Genomic DNA, 15,194 nt, shown 5'->3' on the forward strand with positions numbered 1-15,194 from the left:
CTTATTAATTATATAGTTCAACACAGGTGACCCCAATCATATATTAAGAGTTAAGTCCAGGTAGTGAGCATTTGAGCCTCTTGGAATGGGTTATGTTGGGAATCATGCACAATCTAATATAAACCCACCAACCTTCCACCGGGGCCCCTGTCTTAAGTGCCCCAGGCACCCCCAATCCTTAATCCAGCCCCCACACATCAGGGTCCCCCACACCGGCACTGTCAGGTGGGTGGCAGGAAGCTGGGTCAGGCAGCGCGGGCAGGCAGGGGCTGCCACAGACCTTAATCCGGCCCTGGCCCAGCCGAACTGTCAGCAACCCCTGCTTGTGTCCTGTATATAGGCTATGGCAATTTGTTTCTGATGGATCTCTTACACCCAGCATGGGGACAATAATTATGTTGCTGAAAGCATTGGGTGGCATGGCTTTCCACTTGTAGACACAGAATTCCCCACATTAGCATAAGGTAGTAATATTATCAGCTGCCTCTTATACCCCCTTTAGACCAAAACGCCGGCTTTTTGGACCCTGGTTGAAGCCGGGTGCGACCCGGCGTTTAGGGGCATTTACACCGGACGGGCTTAAACGCCCGCACCCCCCTCCCGCCCCTTCCCGGCGCTTGAAGATGACAGCGCGATGTCATCTTCAATCGCCGATCGACGCCGCCGTACCCCTAACGCTGCTGGGGGCAGCCCAGCACTAAGGTAAGCTGCTAGGCTGCCCCCAGTCCCCGCGCGCACCCCCCGCCATTGGACAGGAGGTGAATGGATGCCGCACACAGGCATCCGTTCACCTCCCTCCCCCGCCACCGCTGCTGTCTGCAGAGTATAGCAGACAGCAGCGCCGGCTGTCAGTGTCAGACTGACAATCTGTCCAACCTGCGGACGCTGCGTTCCCATTTACACCGCCCTCTACCCAGGTCCTAGCCGTGTTCTCCTGGGTAGAAGTCCCGTGTAAAGGGACACGGCATTAGGGATTTACACCGCCGAAGATCCGGGTCTGACCCGCCGCTGACCCGGATTTTTCGGCGGTGTAAAAGGGGTATTAGTCTCTTGTCTTCCAATTACTAAAGAGCAAGTTTATGGAAGTCTAGATGTTGCCCAAAGCAACCAATCAGATTCTATGTTTATCTAGTATCTAGAAGATAAAAGCCTGAATCTGGCTGGTTACTACTGTTGATATCTCCACTTCTATAAACCCGTACTTTAGTATATATGGGTGTGGATCATGGGGTAATTAGGTCAATTGTACCTAGATCATCCCCAAAAGGTTTGACATGCACAAGTGTGACATGGGAAAAGGTAGACACAAGGAGAAAAATTAACACACACACACATCTGTAAAATCTGTAAAATGCTCAGGTCTCAGCTCCAATCATATTGCCACTTCCGCCCTAGCAGATTCACATCCTCAGGGCAGAGTCAACGGTGGCCCTCACAGGATCTCCTCTTCCTGGTGTTCCTGTCTCAGTGTTGCCGGCAATCCCAGCAGGCACCACTGCTCCCACAGTTCCCATGGGAGATCTTGCTCGGCCCTATCTCCAGAGTTATCAGGAAGCACTCCCGTCCCAGTGCAATCTATTGTGCCCCCCTAGTGATCTAGGCTGCAGCCTAATCAGCCTATTGGTTAATCAGGTCCTGCACAGAAAATACATGTTTTACACAGGACCAAAAAACCTGTTTTCCCACAAAGACATAACATCACCATGTACTAGTGCATTCCTGTCAGGAATCCTGGGTGATGACACGCATACATGTGAATGAGTGGAGCAGGGTTTCACACATTTCCCCTTAGCAGAAGTCAGACCGGGGGTCCCATGGCTAGGCATAAAGCAGGTTTTTATTTAAAATAATGAAGCCTTTAACATTTATTTTTACCTTTTCACAGTACTTTAGTCATGTCTCTCACATAGGGCAGGATGTAATACAAAGGTGAAAATGAGGCTGTATTCCATATGTACAAAGCACCAGAATGTGAAACATCCTATGGCCTTCTTTTGGCAATTTCCTCTGGGAACTGCATTGTGTGATACTAATCACATTTCTAGGTACATACCGGCTTTATTACTGTTAATATATACCTGATAAATAGTGAGATATCTTGCTTCATGGATGCGAGGCGTAGCACATCCCGTCCATACACAGTACATCTGAAACCACCAAACTGGAAACAATCTACAATATGTCATTCCTCCACTTCTGATTCTGCATAGTACTTTGTGTGTGTTTTGTGCATCTTCCCATGGTCATAGTGGGCGACACCGGTGGAGCTCATAGATACCTGTTCCGGTAACGGCGCTGCAGCCCCAGTCTGTGTGCAATGAGTAGTGGTGCAAGTAAGGCGGCCACATTACTGCCACCTGTTTCAGTATGCTGCTGAGCAAATCACAGCACTCAGCAGCACATGTACATAATGGCTGTGCTGCTGCTATAGAATTTAAGCTGTCACGAGCAGGGCCCTCTTCCCTCATGCGCCGTAGCGCCTTTCCTACTCTTATTTAAGCTATCCATACACTCTTCGACAGCATCTAATCCCTCAGATTTCTGCCACCCTGATACTTATTTCAGTGTCGTGCGCTGATGCTGCAATGTTTATATACCCTGTACTTGTCCTATATTGCCTTAAACTGTAGGTCACTATGTTTTTAATTTACACAATTGTTTATGTACTCTGTAATTGGGCAGTGTGGATCCCTTGTGGCGCTATATAAATAAAGCATATCAAAGAAGAAGAATAATACTTCATTTCAGAGCCCCAAAGGTTACATGTATTTTACCCCTTAGGACAATGGGTGCAGTATGGCAGATGCCCATAGGTACCAGTATTCAGAGGATGTAATATAGAGGTGAAAATGAGGCTGCATTCCATATGTACCTGGTACCTGCAATCCCTCCGACGCAGTGACATCTTTCCAGTGACATCTTCAGTAAGATGGTGCTATTAAGTGAAAGACATCTTCCCTACACTATGTACTGTTCTATGCATCCCTGACATCTGTGCTTTCATATGTGTGTCTTTACGGAGCCCCTCACTACTACATTGCACGTGTCACCACATCTGTGCTTGTACTTTAAATCTAAAAATAAATGTTAAAGGCTTCATTATTTTAAATAAAAACCTGCTTTATGCCTAGCCATGGGACCCCCGGTCTGACTTCTGCTAAGGGGAAATGTGTGAAACCCTGCTCCACTCATTCACATGTATGCGTGTCATCACCCAGGATTCCTGACAGGAATGCACTAGTACATGGTGATGTTATGTCTTTGTGGGAAAACAGGTTTTTTGGTCCTGTGTAAAACATGTATTTTCTGTGCAGGACCTGATTAACCAATAGGCTGATTAGGCTGCAGCCTAGATCACTAGGGGGGCACAATAGATTGCACTGGGACGGGAGTGCTTCCTGATAACTCTGGAGATAGGGCCGAGCAAGATCTCCCATGGGAACTGTGGGAGCAGTGGTGCCTGCTGGGATTGCCGGCAACACTGAGACAGGAACACCAGGAAGAGGAGATCCTGTGAGGGCCACCGTTGACTCTGCCGTGAGGATGTGAATCTGCTAGGGCGGAAGTGGCAATATGATTGGAGCTGAGACCTGAGCATTTTACAGATTTTACAGATGTGTGTGTGTGTTAATTTTTCTCCTTGTGTCTACCTTTTCCCATGTCACACTTGTGCATGTCAAACCTTTTGGGGATGATCTAGGCACAATTGACCTAATTACCCCATGATCCACACCCATATATACTAAAGTACGGGTTTATAGAAGTGGAGATATCAACAGTAGTAACCAGCCAGATTCAGGCTTTTATCTTCTAGATACTAGATAAACATAGAATCTGATTGGTTGCTTTGGGCAACATCTAGACTTCCATAAACTTGCTCTTTAGTAATTGGAAGACAAGAGACTAATACCCCTTTTACACCGCCGAAAAATCCGGGTCAGCGGCGGGTCAGACCCGGATCTTCGGCGGTGTAAATCCCTAATGCCGTGTCCCTTTACACGGGACTTCTACCCAGGAGAACACGGCTAGGACCTGGGTAGAGGGCGGTGTAAATGGGAACGCAGCGTCCGCAGGTTGGACAGATTGTCAGTCTGACACTGACAGCCGGCGCTGCTGTCTGCTATACTCTGCAGACAGCAGCGGTGGCGGGGGAGGGAGGTGAACGGATGCCTGTGTGCGGCATCCATTCACCTCCTGTCCAATGGCGGGGGGTGCGCGCGGGGACTGGGGGCAGCCTAGCAGCTTACCTTAGTGCTGGGCTGCCCCCAGCAGCGTTAGGGGTACGGCGGCGTCGATCGGCGATTGAAGATGACATCGCGCTGTCATCTTCAAGCGCCGGGAAGGGGCGGGAGGGGGGTGCGGGCGTTTAAGCCCGTCCGGTGTAAATGCCCCTAAACGCCGGGTCGCACCCGGCTTCAACCAGGGTCCAAAAAGCCGGCGTTTTGGTCTAAAGGGGGTATAAGAGGCAGCTGATAATATTACTACCTTATGCTAATGTGGGGAATTCTGTGTCTACAAGTGGAAAGCCATGCCACCCAATGCTTTCAGCAACATAATTATTGTCCCCATGCTAGGTGTAAGAGATCCATCAGAAACAAATTGCCATAGCCTATATACAGGACACAAGCAGGGGTTGCTGACAGTTCGGCTGGGCCAGGGCCGGATTAAGGTCTGTGGCAGCCCCTGCCTGCCCCGCGCTGCCTGACCCAGCTTCCTGCCACCCACCTGACAGTGCCGGTGTGGGGGACCCTGATGTGTGGGGGCTGGATTAAGGATTGGGGGTGCCTGGGGCACTTAAGACAGGGGCCCCGGTGGAAGGTTGGTGGGTTTATATTAGATTGTGCATGATTCCCAACATAACCCATTCCAAGAGGCTCAAATGCTCACTACCTGGACTTAACTCTTAATATATGATTGGGGTCACCTGTGTTGAACTATATAATTAATAAGAAGCCTTCAATACAGGTGTATGCAATCATAACTTAAGAAGGAAGTCCACATAGATAGCACTTTGCGCAGTATTCACTGTAAAAAATTGCGGTGTGCAGTGAATCCTGTTTAGGATTCGCTGCACACTCACTGTGTTCCGGAGGGCTGGCTGCCCTCGCTCTCCCAGTATTCATCGTCGCAGGGGCTCGTTGCCCACAGCGTGTAGCGGGCCCGATGTGTATAGGCGTTTGCACTGGACAGGCTGACCGCACTCAGACAGAGACTTCCTGTATTTGTTATATCATCTACCAAGTTTTTGGGACATTAACTTTGACCAAGGAGACCACCCTACATACCCCCATTCACCTTTGCAAGACGGGCAGCAAGCGCGGTGCGCAAGTTTTCTGGGGAGTTAGTGGTCTACATGTATCAATACCATCTAGACTACTGTTGCAGACTACAATCATTGTGTAACCACCTTGCTTGTATTTTATTTATTTTTACTTATTTCCCAGTAAAAGCATTGCTACATTGTACCACTGTTGTCACACATAATTTATGCTTTAACCGCTTAGACACCAGGACAGAGCTCAGCACAAACCCCCTCTTTTCCCTATTATTAGCCACATGTTGCATAAAAGTAACTTCAGTGTATATTGGGAGATGGGATGCTCAGGTCTTCGGATGTGTTTATGAGGTCGGGTATTTAAGAGCTTGGGTGCTCAGGCATTTTCGGCGTTCGCTTATTTTGGAATTGTGGCACGATCAGGAGCTCAGCTGTTCAGGAAGTTGGCTGTTCAGGCTTGCTCATTGTTTGTGCGCTCAGGTAAACTAGGGGGAGAGCGGCGTGTGTGTGTGTAGGGTGAGCGCAACTCAGCCTGGACAATTTCAGGGCTCATGTCTGCAGGTGCAGGTGTCCCTGCGGCGGATGGGCAGTGACAGGGTCCCTGCGGTGGATGGGAACTAGAACTAGATCCCATCCACCGCAGGGACCCCGCCCAGTGGCGTAACTACATTTTGGGCGCCCCCCGCCGTTAAAGGGAGGGCGCCCAGCCACTCACCCGCCCCTCCGCCCGCCGCACCAACCCCCGCAGTCTAGATGTTCAGATCCGATATATCTGTGGGTACCTGGGGGAGCGGCAGGCGAGGACCGCAGGCGGCGCAGATGGAGACCGGGGGCGCGGCGGGAGAATAGGAAGAAATCCTATTTAAAAGACCGGGCGGACGCTGACTGACTGAGCTCTCAGCCAATCAGCGGTCTCCCGGTCTTCTGAATAAGATTTCTTTATATTCTCCCGCCGCGCCCCCGGTCTCCATCTGCGCCGCCTGTCGCTCCCCCAGGTAGCCGTCAATGCAGGTGGGGGGGACGCTGCGAGGCGGCTGGGGGGACGGACGCTGCGGGGGACGGACGCTGCGGGGGACACAGAGGCGGCAATTACTTACAGCTGAGCCGGGCAGGGGGAGCCGGGAGCTGTCACTGTCAGTACGGAAGAAAAAAAAAAAGCCCATACAATGAATCGGCAGCCTGTGATTGGCTGAGCGCTCTCTCAGCCAGTCAGCAATTGGCTGAGAGAGCGCTCAGCAGCCAATCACAGGCTGCCCATTCATTGTATGGGCTTTTTTTTCTTCAGTACAGACAGCTCCCCCTGCCTGGCTCAGCTGTAAGTAATTGCCGCCTCTGTGTCCCCCGCAGCTTCCGTCCCCCGCAGCGTCCGTCCCCCCAGCCGCCTCAATGCCCCCCTGCCCCCTGCTCCCTTCACATTGCAGCTAACGTAACTATAGCACTGCAGCCCCCGGCGCCCGCACATGCATAGCGCCCCCCCGCGGTCGCGGGGGCTGCGGTGCTTTAGTTACGCCCCTGACCCCGCCGCTGACTGTCCAGCCTCCGCAGGGCCCCCCTGCCCGTCCCGCGCTGCCCAGATCCCGGGGACACGCTGCCTGGACCCCGCAGCCTGCCACCCATTCACCATCCCTGTCGCCCCGTGGTGGATCCACCACTGGGTCCAATGACGAGACCAGTTGCCCCCACCCCCTGAAATACCCTGGAGTGGCTCCTAGATTCTCCTGGAGAGGAGACTGTCCTTAGCCCCTGTAGGTTATGGGCTACAGATTGCAAAAGTAAAAACAAGAGGGTTTCTCTGGAACCCTTACGAGCAGTGGCGGCCACGCATGCAGGAGGGCCATTACCACTCTGAGCTCTTTGCAAGGATGGGCACCTGTCCCTTCTGGTGTTGATTGTTACATCTTGCTATATTAATTGCTGAAATGCCATTTTGGATGCCTATAGCTCATCCAGATTACATTGAGTATGTGATTATTCATATATAACCCCTTATTCCTATCAAGGCAACCACACACATACCATGCTTATCTACAGTACCTTTTTCATTTCCCACAGGGGAGATGCTGGTGGGCACTGTAGTGGGCAAGAATGTCACATTGTTATGGACACATCACCCATCATGTTTGCCATGCAGAGAATTCCTGAGTAATGTGAGCAGTCCAGTTGGCCAATGGCACAATTTGTGCTGGTTCACATCATCAAAGGCCTACATCAGGATGCCAGTAACTGTGGCATTGTTTAGCCAGTCCACAATGTGCAATTGCGCCATCATGTCCTCCGCAGAGCCGACTTGACTGCTTCCTCCAGAGAGTCAGCAAGTATGTGCCAATCTCCCTTGGAAGTAATCACGATAAGGATTGCCACCTGGGAGTCCATTGGGGCTCACTGAAATGCAGGATTCTCCCAGACATCCCATGAGAGAAAGCAAGTACAACATGCTCAGATTTAAAGTACAAGCACAGATGTGGTGACACGTGCAATGTAGTAGTGAGGGGCTCCGTAAAGACACACATATAAAAAGAACAGATGTCAGGGATGCATAGAACAGTACATAGTGTAGGGAAGATGTCTTTCACTTAATTCTCAGGAATTCTCTGCATGGCAAACATGATGGGTGATGTGTCCATAACAATGTGACATTCTTGCCCACTACAGTGCCCACCAGCATCTCCCCTGTGGGAAATGAAAAAGGTACTGTAGATAAGCATGGTATGTGTGTGGTTGCCTTGATAGGAATAAGGGGTTATATATGAATAATCACATACTCAATGTAATCTGGATGAGCTATAGGCATCCAAAATGGCATTTCAGCAATTAATATAGCAAGATGTAACAATCAACACCAGAAGGGACAGGTGCCCATCCTTGCAAAGAGCTCAGAGTGGTAATGGCCCTCCTGCATGCGTGGCCGCCACTGCTCGTAAGGGTTCCAGAGAAACCCTCTTGTTTTTACTTTTGCAATCTGTAGCCCATAACCTACAGGGGCTAAGGACAGTCTCCTCTCCAGGAGAATCTAGGAGCCACTCCAGGGTATTTCAGGGGGTGGGGGCAACTGGTCTCGTCATTGGACCCAGTGGTGGATCCACCACGGGGCGACAGGGATGGTGAATGGGTGGCAGGCTGCGGGGTCCAGGCAGCGTGTCCCCGGGATCTGGGCAGCGCGGGACGGGCAGGGGGGCCCTGCGGAGGCTGGACAGTCAGCGGCGGGGTCAGGGGCGTAACTAAAGCACCGCAGCCCCCGCGACCGCGGGGGGGCGCTATGCATGTGCGGGCGCCGGGGGCTGCAGTGCTATAGTTACGTTAGCTGCAATGTGAAGGGAGCAGGGGGCAGGGGGGCATTGAGGCGGCTGGGGGGACGGACGCTGCGGGGGACGGAAGCTGCGGGGGACACAGAGGCGGCAATTACTTACAGCTGAGCCAGGCAGGGGGAGCTGTCTGTACTGAAGAAAATAAAGCCCATACAATGAATGGGCAGCCTGTGATTGGCTGCTGAGCGCTCTCTCAGCCAATTGCTGACTGGCTGAGAGAGCGCTCAGCCAATCACAGGCTGCCGATTCATTGTATGGGCTTTTTTTTTTCTTCCGTACTGACAGTGACAGCTCCCGGCTCCCCCTGCCCGGCTCAGCTGTAAGTAATTGCCGCCTCTGTGTCCCCCGCAGCGTCCGTCCCCCGCAGCGTCCGTCCCCCCAGCCGCCTCGCAGCGTCCCCCCCACCTGCATTGACGGCTACCTGGGGGAGCGACAGGCGGCGCAGATGGAGACCGGGGGCGCGGCGGGAGAAAATAAAGAAATCTTATTCAAAAGACCGGGAGACCGCTGATTGGCTGAGAGCTCAGTCAGTCAGCGTCCGCCCGGTCTTTTAAATAGGATTTCTTCCTATTCTCCCGCCGCGCCCCCGGTCTCCATCTGCGCCGCCTGCGGTCCTCGCCTGCCGCTCCCCCAGGTACCCACAGATATATCGGATCTGAACATCTAGACTGCGGGGGTTGGTGCGGCGGGCGGAGGGGCGGGTGAGTGGCTGGGCGCCCTCCCTTTAACGGCGGGGGGCGCCCAAAATGTAGTTACGCCACTGGGCGGGGTCCCTGCGGTGGATGGGATCTAGTTCTAGTTCCCATCCACCGCAGGGACCCTGTCACTGCCCATCCGCCGCAGGGACACCTGCACCTGCAGACATGAGCCCTGAAATTGTCCAGGCTGAGTTGCGCTCACCCTACACACACACACGCCGCTCTCCCCCTAGTTTACCTGAGCGCACAAACAATGAGCAAGCCTGAACAGCCAACTTCCTGAACAGCTGAGCTCCTGATCGTGCCACAATTCCAAAATAGTCGAACGCCGAAAATGCCTGAGCACCCAAGCTCTTAAATACCCGACCTCACAAACACATCCGAAGACCTGAGCATCCCATCTCCCAATATACACTGAAGTTACTTTTATGCAACATGTGGCTAATAATAGGGAAAAGAGGGGGTTTGTGCTGAGCTCTGTCCTGGTGTCTAAGCGGTTAAAGCATAAATTATGTGTGACAACAGTGGTACAATGTAGCAATGCTTTTACTGGGAAATAAGTAAAAATAAATAAAATACAAGCAAGGTGGTTACACAATGATTGTAGTCTGCAACAGTAGTCTAGATGGTATTGATACATGTAGACCACTAACTCCCCAGAAAACTTGCGCACCGCGCTTGCTGCCCGTCTTGCAAAGGTGAATGGGGGTATGTAGGGTGGTCTCCTTGCTCAAAGTTAATGTCCCAAAAACTTGGTAGATGATATAACAAATACAGGAAGTCTCTGTCTGAGTGCGGTCAGCCTGTCCAGTGCAAACGCCTATACACATCGGGCCCGCTACACGCTGTGGGCAGCACACGCGGTCGGCGCTAACACGGTGACAGGCTGACCGCAGGAATACTGCCTGAGGAAGGAACAAGGTAGTTCCGATACGCGTTGCAGTAGCCTGGAAACTTTCTGGAGGGGGACCCAGCATTGCTGATTTTGGAGACACCTGAAGGCCTGGTTTATCCGGAAAACCAGTAGCACCTTACAGATAAAAGATCTATCTACAGGCGTTTTTATCTTCGCAATCGGGTAAACCTCCAATTTTAATATTATGTGACCCAATTCTGAGGTCTTATTCATTTATTTTTGGAATTACCCCTTGTCTTTATTACCCCATTGTTTAATAAATTTGTCTATCCCTACAATATTATACTATTTTGGATTTCCATTTTTTTATGTCTCCATCATATTCACAATAATGGAGAGACTCTGGTGAGGTGAAGACACGTAAGAGAAGGAGAGTATCGTTTTATATTCATCCACTTATGTTGTTCACCTAAATAGAAAAAGCGTTTTCACGCCTCACGGTTACGGTTTCAGAAGGAAGGTGTCAGCGCACAAAGTCACTCACCATTGTAATCATATACGTACACTGGCAAACCTTAATCTGCACCATCAGTAACTCTTCCGAAAACCCACACCCACACCGCGGCAACTTTAAAGGGGTACCCGAATTCTTCATATTGGTCTGAGCTGCGGGACGCCGCACTCAGACAGAGACTTCCTGTATTTGTTATATCATCTACCAAGTTTTTGGGACATTAACTTTGAGCAAGGAGACCACCCTACATACCCCCATTCACCTTGGCAAGACAGGCAGCAAGCCCGGTGCGCACGTTTTCTGGGGAGTTAGTGGTCTACACGTATCAATACCATCTAGACTACTGTTGCAGACTACAATCATTGTGTAACCTGTATTTTATTTATTTTACTTATTTCCCAGTAAAAGCATTGCTACATTGTACCACTGTTGTCACACATAATTTATGCTTTAACCGCTTAGACACCAGGACAGAGCTCAGCACAAACCCCCTCTTTTCCCTATGACTATTAATACTAGTATAGTTTGAGTCAGACTATACTAAGTGCTTTTGAAGCTAGTCCGACCAACAATCACTCAGTATGCAGGTACACCCCCAGTATCTATGTGGCTAATAATGCTAAATTGTTAAATATCTCTGCAATATACTGTATGGCATTCAATAGGCATCATTTGTCTGTAATACAGGGTTGCCAATAGTTGATTATCTCTATGCAATCCATGTCTAGGGTGTGAATACTTTTGCATTTACATACTCAAGGAAAAAGGCATATAAAAAATGGATGGATTTTTTCAGATGGGGATTTCCAGAGGGGCGGAGCAAAGCACGGAGATGGACACTTAGGTGACCCAGTATATGCCGGGTCAGTTAAAGTATTATAGATAGACCAAATGTATATAAATAATAATATATATATATATATATATATAAACACACATACACACATGCATACACACACACACACACACACACACATACATACATACATACATACAGGGGCGTCAACAGCAGTGTAGATCCCTGGGCATAGCAATGTATTGGGGCCCCTCCCGATCCTCCAGCGGTAGGGGTGGGGGAAGCTTTGATGTCCCGCGGGTGGTAGGGGGTATTATATCAACCGCTCAGCATGTAGGACCTGGATCAGTAATTTCCACTAATTACCCCTTTACTGCACAGATGGTGGGAGATGGGGGCATTGGGCTGAATGAAGGGGCCCTGATACATAACTTCCAGGGTGTTAGAGGATGTTTAATACGCAGAGGAGGGGTGTATAGTGGAGTCGGCTTATTATTCATAATTTTCTGGTGGGAGGACAGCTTGCTTGACTGCAGATATCTCCAGTTCCCGGAAATAGATTTCTTAGATTTTAATGGTATCCCACCTACCAAATGGTACTGGGGACTAGGGATCAGAGTTCAGGAGGCAGAGCAATCTGCTCACGAGAATATAATACTACATACCAGGTGTGTGGAGCTGGAGCAGTAACCAGCTGCTGGAAGGCTGATATCTCTAGTTCTGGGAACAGTAGAGACAAGCTACTAGTATCCATCAAAGAAGGGGAGTCCCAGCTTTTGGAATATACCCTCAGAAAAAATGTAAGTCAGACAAAACCTGAACTATCTGACTGGGAAGAGCAATTAACAGGCTTGGATGGGGACCACTGCTTTGAAATCAGATATCTCCTGTTCCGAAGGGCCGATTTTTAAAATTCATGGAAAGAGTGGACCCTCAGCTTTCAGCCTAGGACCCTTAGACTCCTGGGGTGGTTTCTGGGTACTCAGAAACCCCACCTGCGTGCGCTACTGTGGGGTTGATACTAAATAGTTGCAGTTGCAAATATGTCATGATAAATTGGCCCCAGGGTCTTTTTTTGGTACTCCGGATAAGAAAACCAAAACACAAGCTGGCAAGCCAATCACATATGACATGCCAATAATACAATTAATTTGCAGTAAAGCAATGACCAGGAATCAGGGTTGCCTACTCTCCCGGAATGCCCGGGAGGGTCCCGAAAATCGCTCTGCGCCCTGATCGCGGCTTCCTCTGCCTGACCGCAGCATTAAATAACCCTATCTGCTGATCTCCTATGATCTCCTATGATGGGGCGGGGCTAAAGTGTCATAACGCCTCATTTTAGCCCCGCCCCCTCCATGGAGATCGGCAAATCGGGACATTTACCATTATGGAAGTCCTACTGAAAGTCTCCTCTCCAGGCTCCTCCCGGAGAGGAGACTACAAAAGTCGGCAACCCTGAAGTGCATTATTAATCAAACACCACAACAACATTGTATTGCAATTCTAATACATACCTGCTATATGACCCACCCTCCAAAATAGGAATAACTCCTGAAATAATTCTATGATGATCCCCAATACGATATTTGGAAAGTTAAGTTTCAGAATGGATTTGCCTGCTGTAATCATATTCAGTATTACATATTGTTATACATTGTTTCAGGTAATGCTGCCTGGAAGTCACATATCAAAGTTGCTATATGGACACTTCCAAGCAGAGGATTTTATGGCAAGCCCTAGACAGACCTTGTAGTGAAGATCTTGCCCAGACAGGTACGTTGGCCCGCAGCCTCAGAATCTACATGCCACTTTCTCCCCACACAATGTATATCCTTTCCTAAAACCTAATTTCCTGGGCCCTGAGGCTCACATTTGCAAACACAGACATTCAGACACCAGTCTCTGGTATCTTTAGACCAATCAGCTGTTTGTTAACATTTATTAGCTGGTGTTGCTTGCTACAAAGTTGCCATTTATTCAGCGGTAGAAATAGAGTTAATATGACGTTAGCCATTACAATAGGCACAAGTCTAGAAGAAGTAAGAAATGAAGGGGACATTTTGTTTTATGAAAATAAATGTTTTGCTTTTAAGAAGAGAGACTACAGTTGTGAGGGGGCATACAAACACGGGCGATTCTGGCCTCTTTTCTAAGTGATCTGTCTAGATCAGGGTTGCCTACCCTCCCGAATTGGCCGGGAGGGTCCCAGAAATCGGTTCCCCCTCCTGGCCCCCTGGAAAGGTGGGCAATCCTCCCGGATTCTGCCTCACCCTCCGGATCTCCCCTGCTGCTGCCCGGCCACATCGTTGAATTACCGCGTTTCGAGGCTATTCGCCAGGAGGGTGGGGCTAAATATGCAAATAGCACCATTTAGCCCCGCCCCTCCGCGAGGCCCCACAAATTTGGGGGGATTTCCAGTGCTGGGGGCGGGGCTTGATGTCTACATCAGGCCCCTGCCCCCACACGTGATGCTGACAGACTCCGGGCATCTCCCGGAGAGGAGAATTTAAAAGTAGGCAAGTATGGTCTAGATCGCTTAGAAATTAAGCACCAATCGCTTTATGTGTACATCCCATAGCAATGGCGTTGTACGGTCCCACGCCACGCCATCGACGGCTCAGATCTTTAGCACCTGCAGGCAAAATCTAAGTCAGATCATTTAGCAAGTGAGTTCAAATCACTCAGTGTTTACAGAATGAGCAATAGCGATCTACTATTTAAAATAGCCTATCTTATTACTTAGCACATATGCTTAGCACAGATAATAATAGTAATTTAATTTACATACTCTTTTTCCTATAGGACTCAAGGCATTTAACAGATAGAATGAATGTAATACAGTACAGGAACAATGAAGTACAGAAACTACATTAACTACAGGGCACATGGAGATGCCTAACACTTTGAGGGCCAACATCTCTGTGAAATGCGCAAAATATCTGCTAAAAATGCCAACGTTGCTAACATTTGTTATATAGATTCAAATAATAAATGCTGTGTTTAAAAAGAAAAAATTTCCCATATAAGGTAAACATTACAGGTCATTATTATGAATAAAAATGTTAGCTTGCCAATTTTCACACCAATTTTGACAAATTCACTTGCCACTCCCGAAGTCTTGAGTCTGTTTTTGAAGGATCCTTTAGAATGTAAGCTCTCACGAGCAGGGCCCTCTCTCATGTGCTTTTCTTTTTTTTTAAATTGTGTAATTTTTATTGCATATAAAAAAGTACATTAAGCACAAGCATACATTTTTAACAATGATACATTGATATTTGTTCGGATCCATGCTAATAAACATCTCATTTACCATAAACAGTGTTTGCGCATTTCTTGTATAGTTATTTCAACAAGCTACAGTGTTTTGGTACGCTTAGTGCTATTCATATGAGAACAAGTATTACTTATTTTTCAACTTTTACATCTAGATAACTAAACTGCTTTAAGAGCTTACTACCTCCCTTAAGGAGGAAAAAAGAAGTAGAAGGGGGAGAAAGAGAAAGAGTAAGGTATAATCAAAGGTAGATAACATATATCTGGTAATTATGTACCGCTATGATTAAGAGATGTGCACAAACGAAGGAATATGGGTAGGTTGAGTCGCCATTATACATAATGCGTTAGTAGCCTTCTTTGTCAGTTACTTCAACCATTGTTGAGATTGTGTTGGATGTCGATGGCCATGGCAAATCTAGAGGAGGTCCATCTACTCCACTTGTTCATATATGGGGCGAGCGAGCCTCTGGTTCT

General features: G+C 48.9%; 1 long non-coding RNA gene across 1 annotated transcript; it reads left to right on the forward strand.

Moving 5' to 3' along the window:
• The first annotated feature begins 13,112 nt into the window (after window positions 1-13,112).
• Window positions 13,113-14,760, forward strand: LOC146072315 (uncharacterized). The gene is made up of 2 exons (XR_014473053.1): window positions 13,113-13,217; window positions 14,247-14,760. It is a non-coding gene; the product is annotated as an uncharacterized LOC146072315 (long non-coding RNA).
• The last annotated feature ends 434 nt before the right edge of the window (window positions 14,761-15,194 follow it).

Source organism: Crinia signifera, chromosome 4 (assembly GCF_055691185.1).
Source record: "Crinia signifera chromosome 4, ASM5569118v1, whole genome shotgun sequence".
Classification (NCBI taxonomy): Eukaryota; Metazoa; Chordata; class Amphibia; order Anura; family Myobatrachidae; genus Crinia; species Crinia signifera.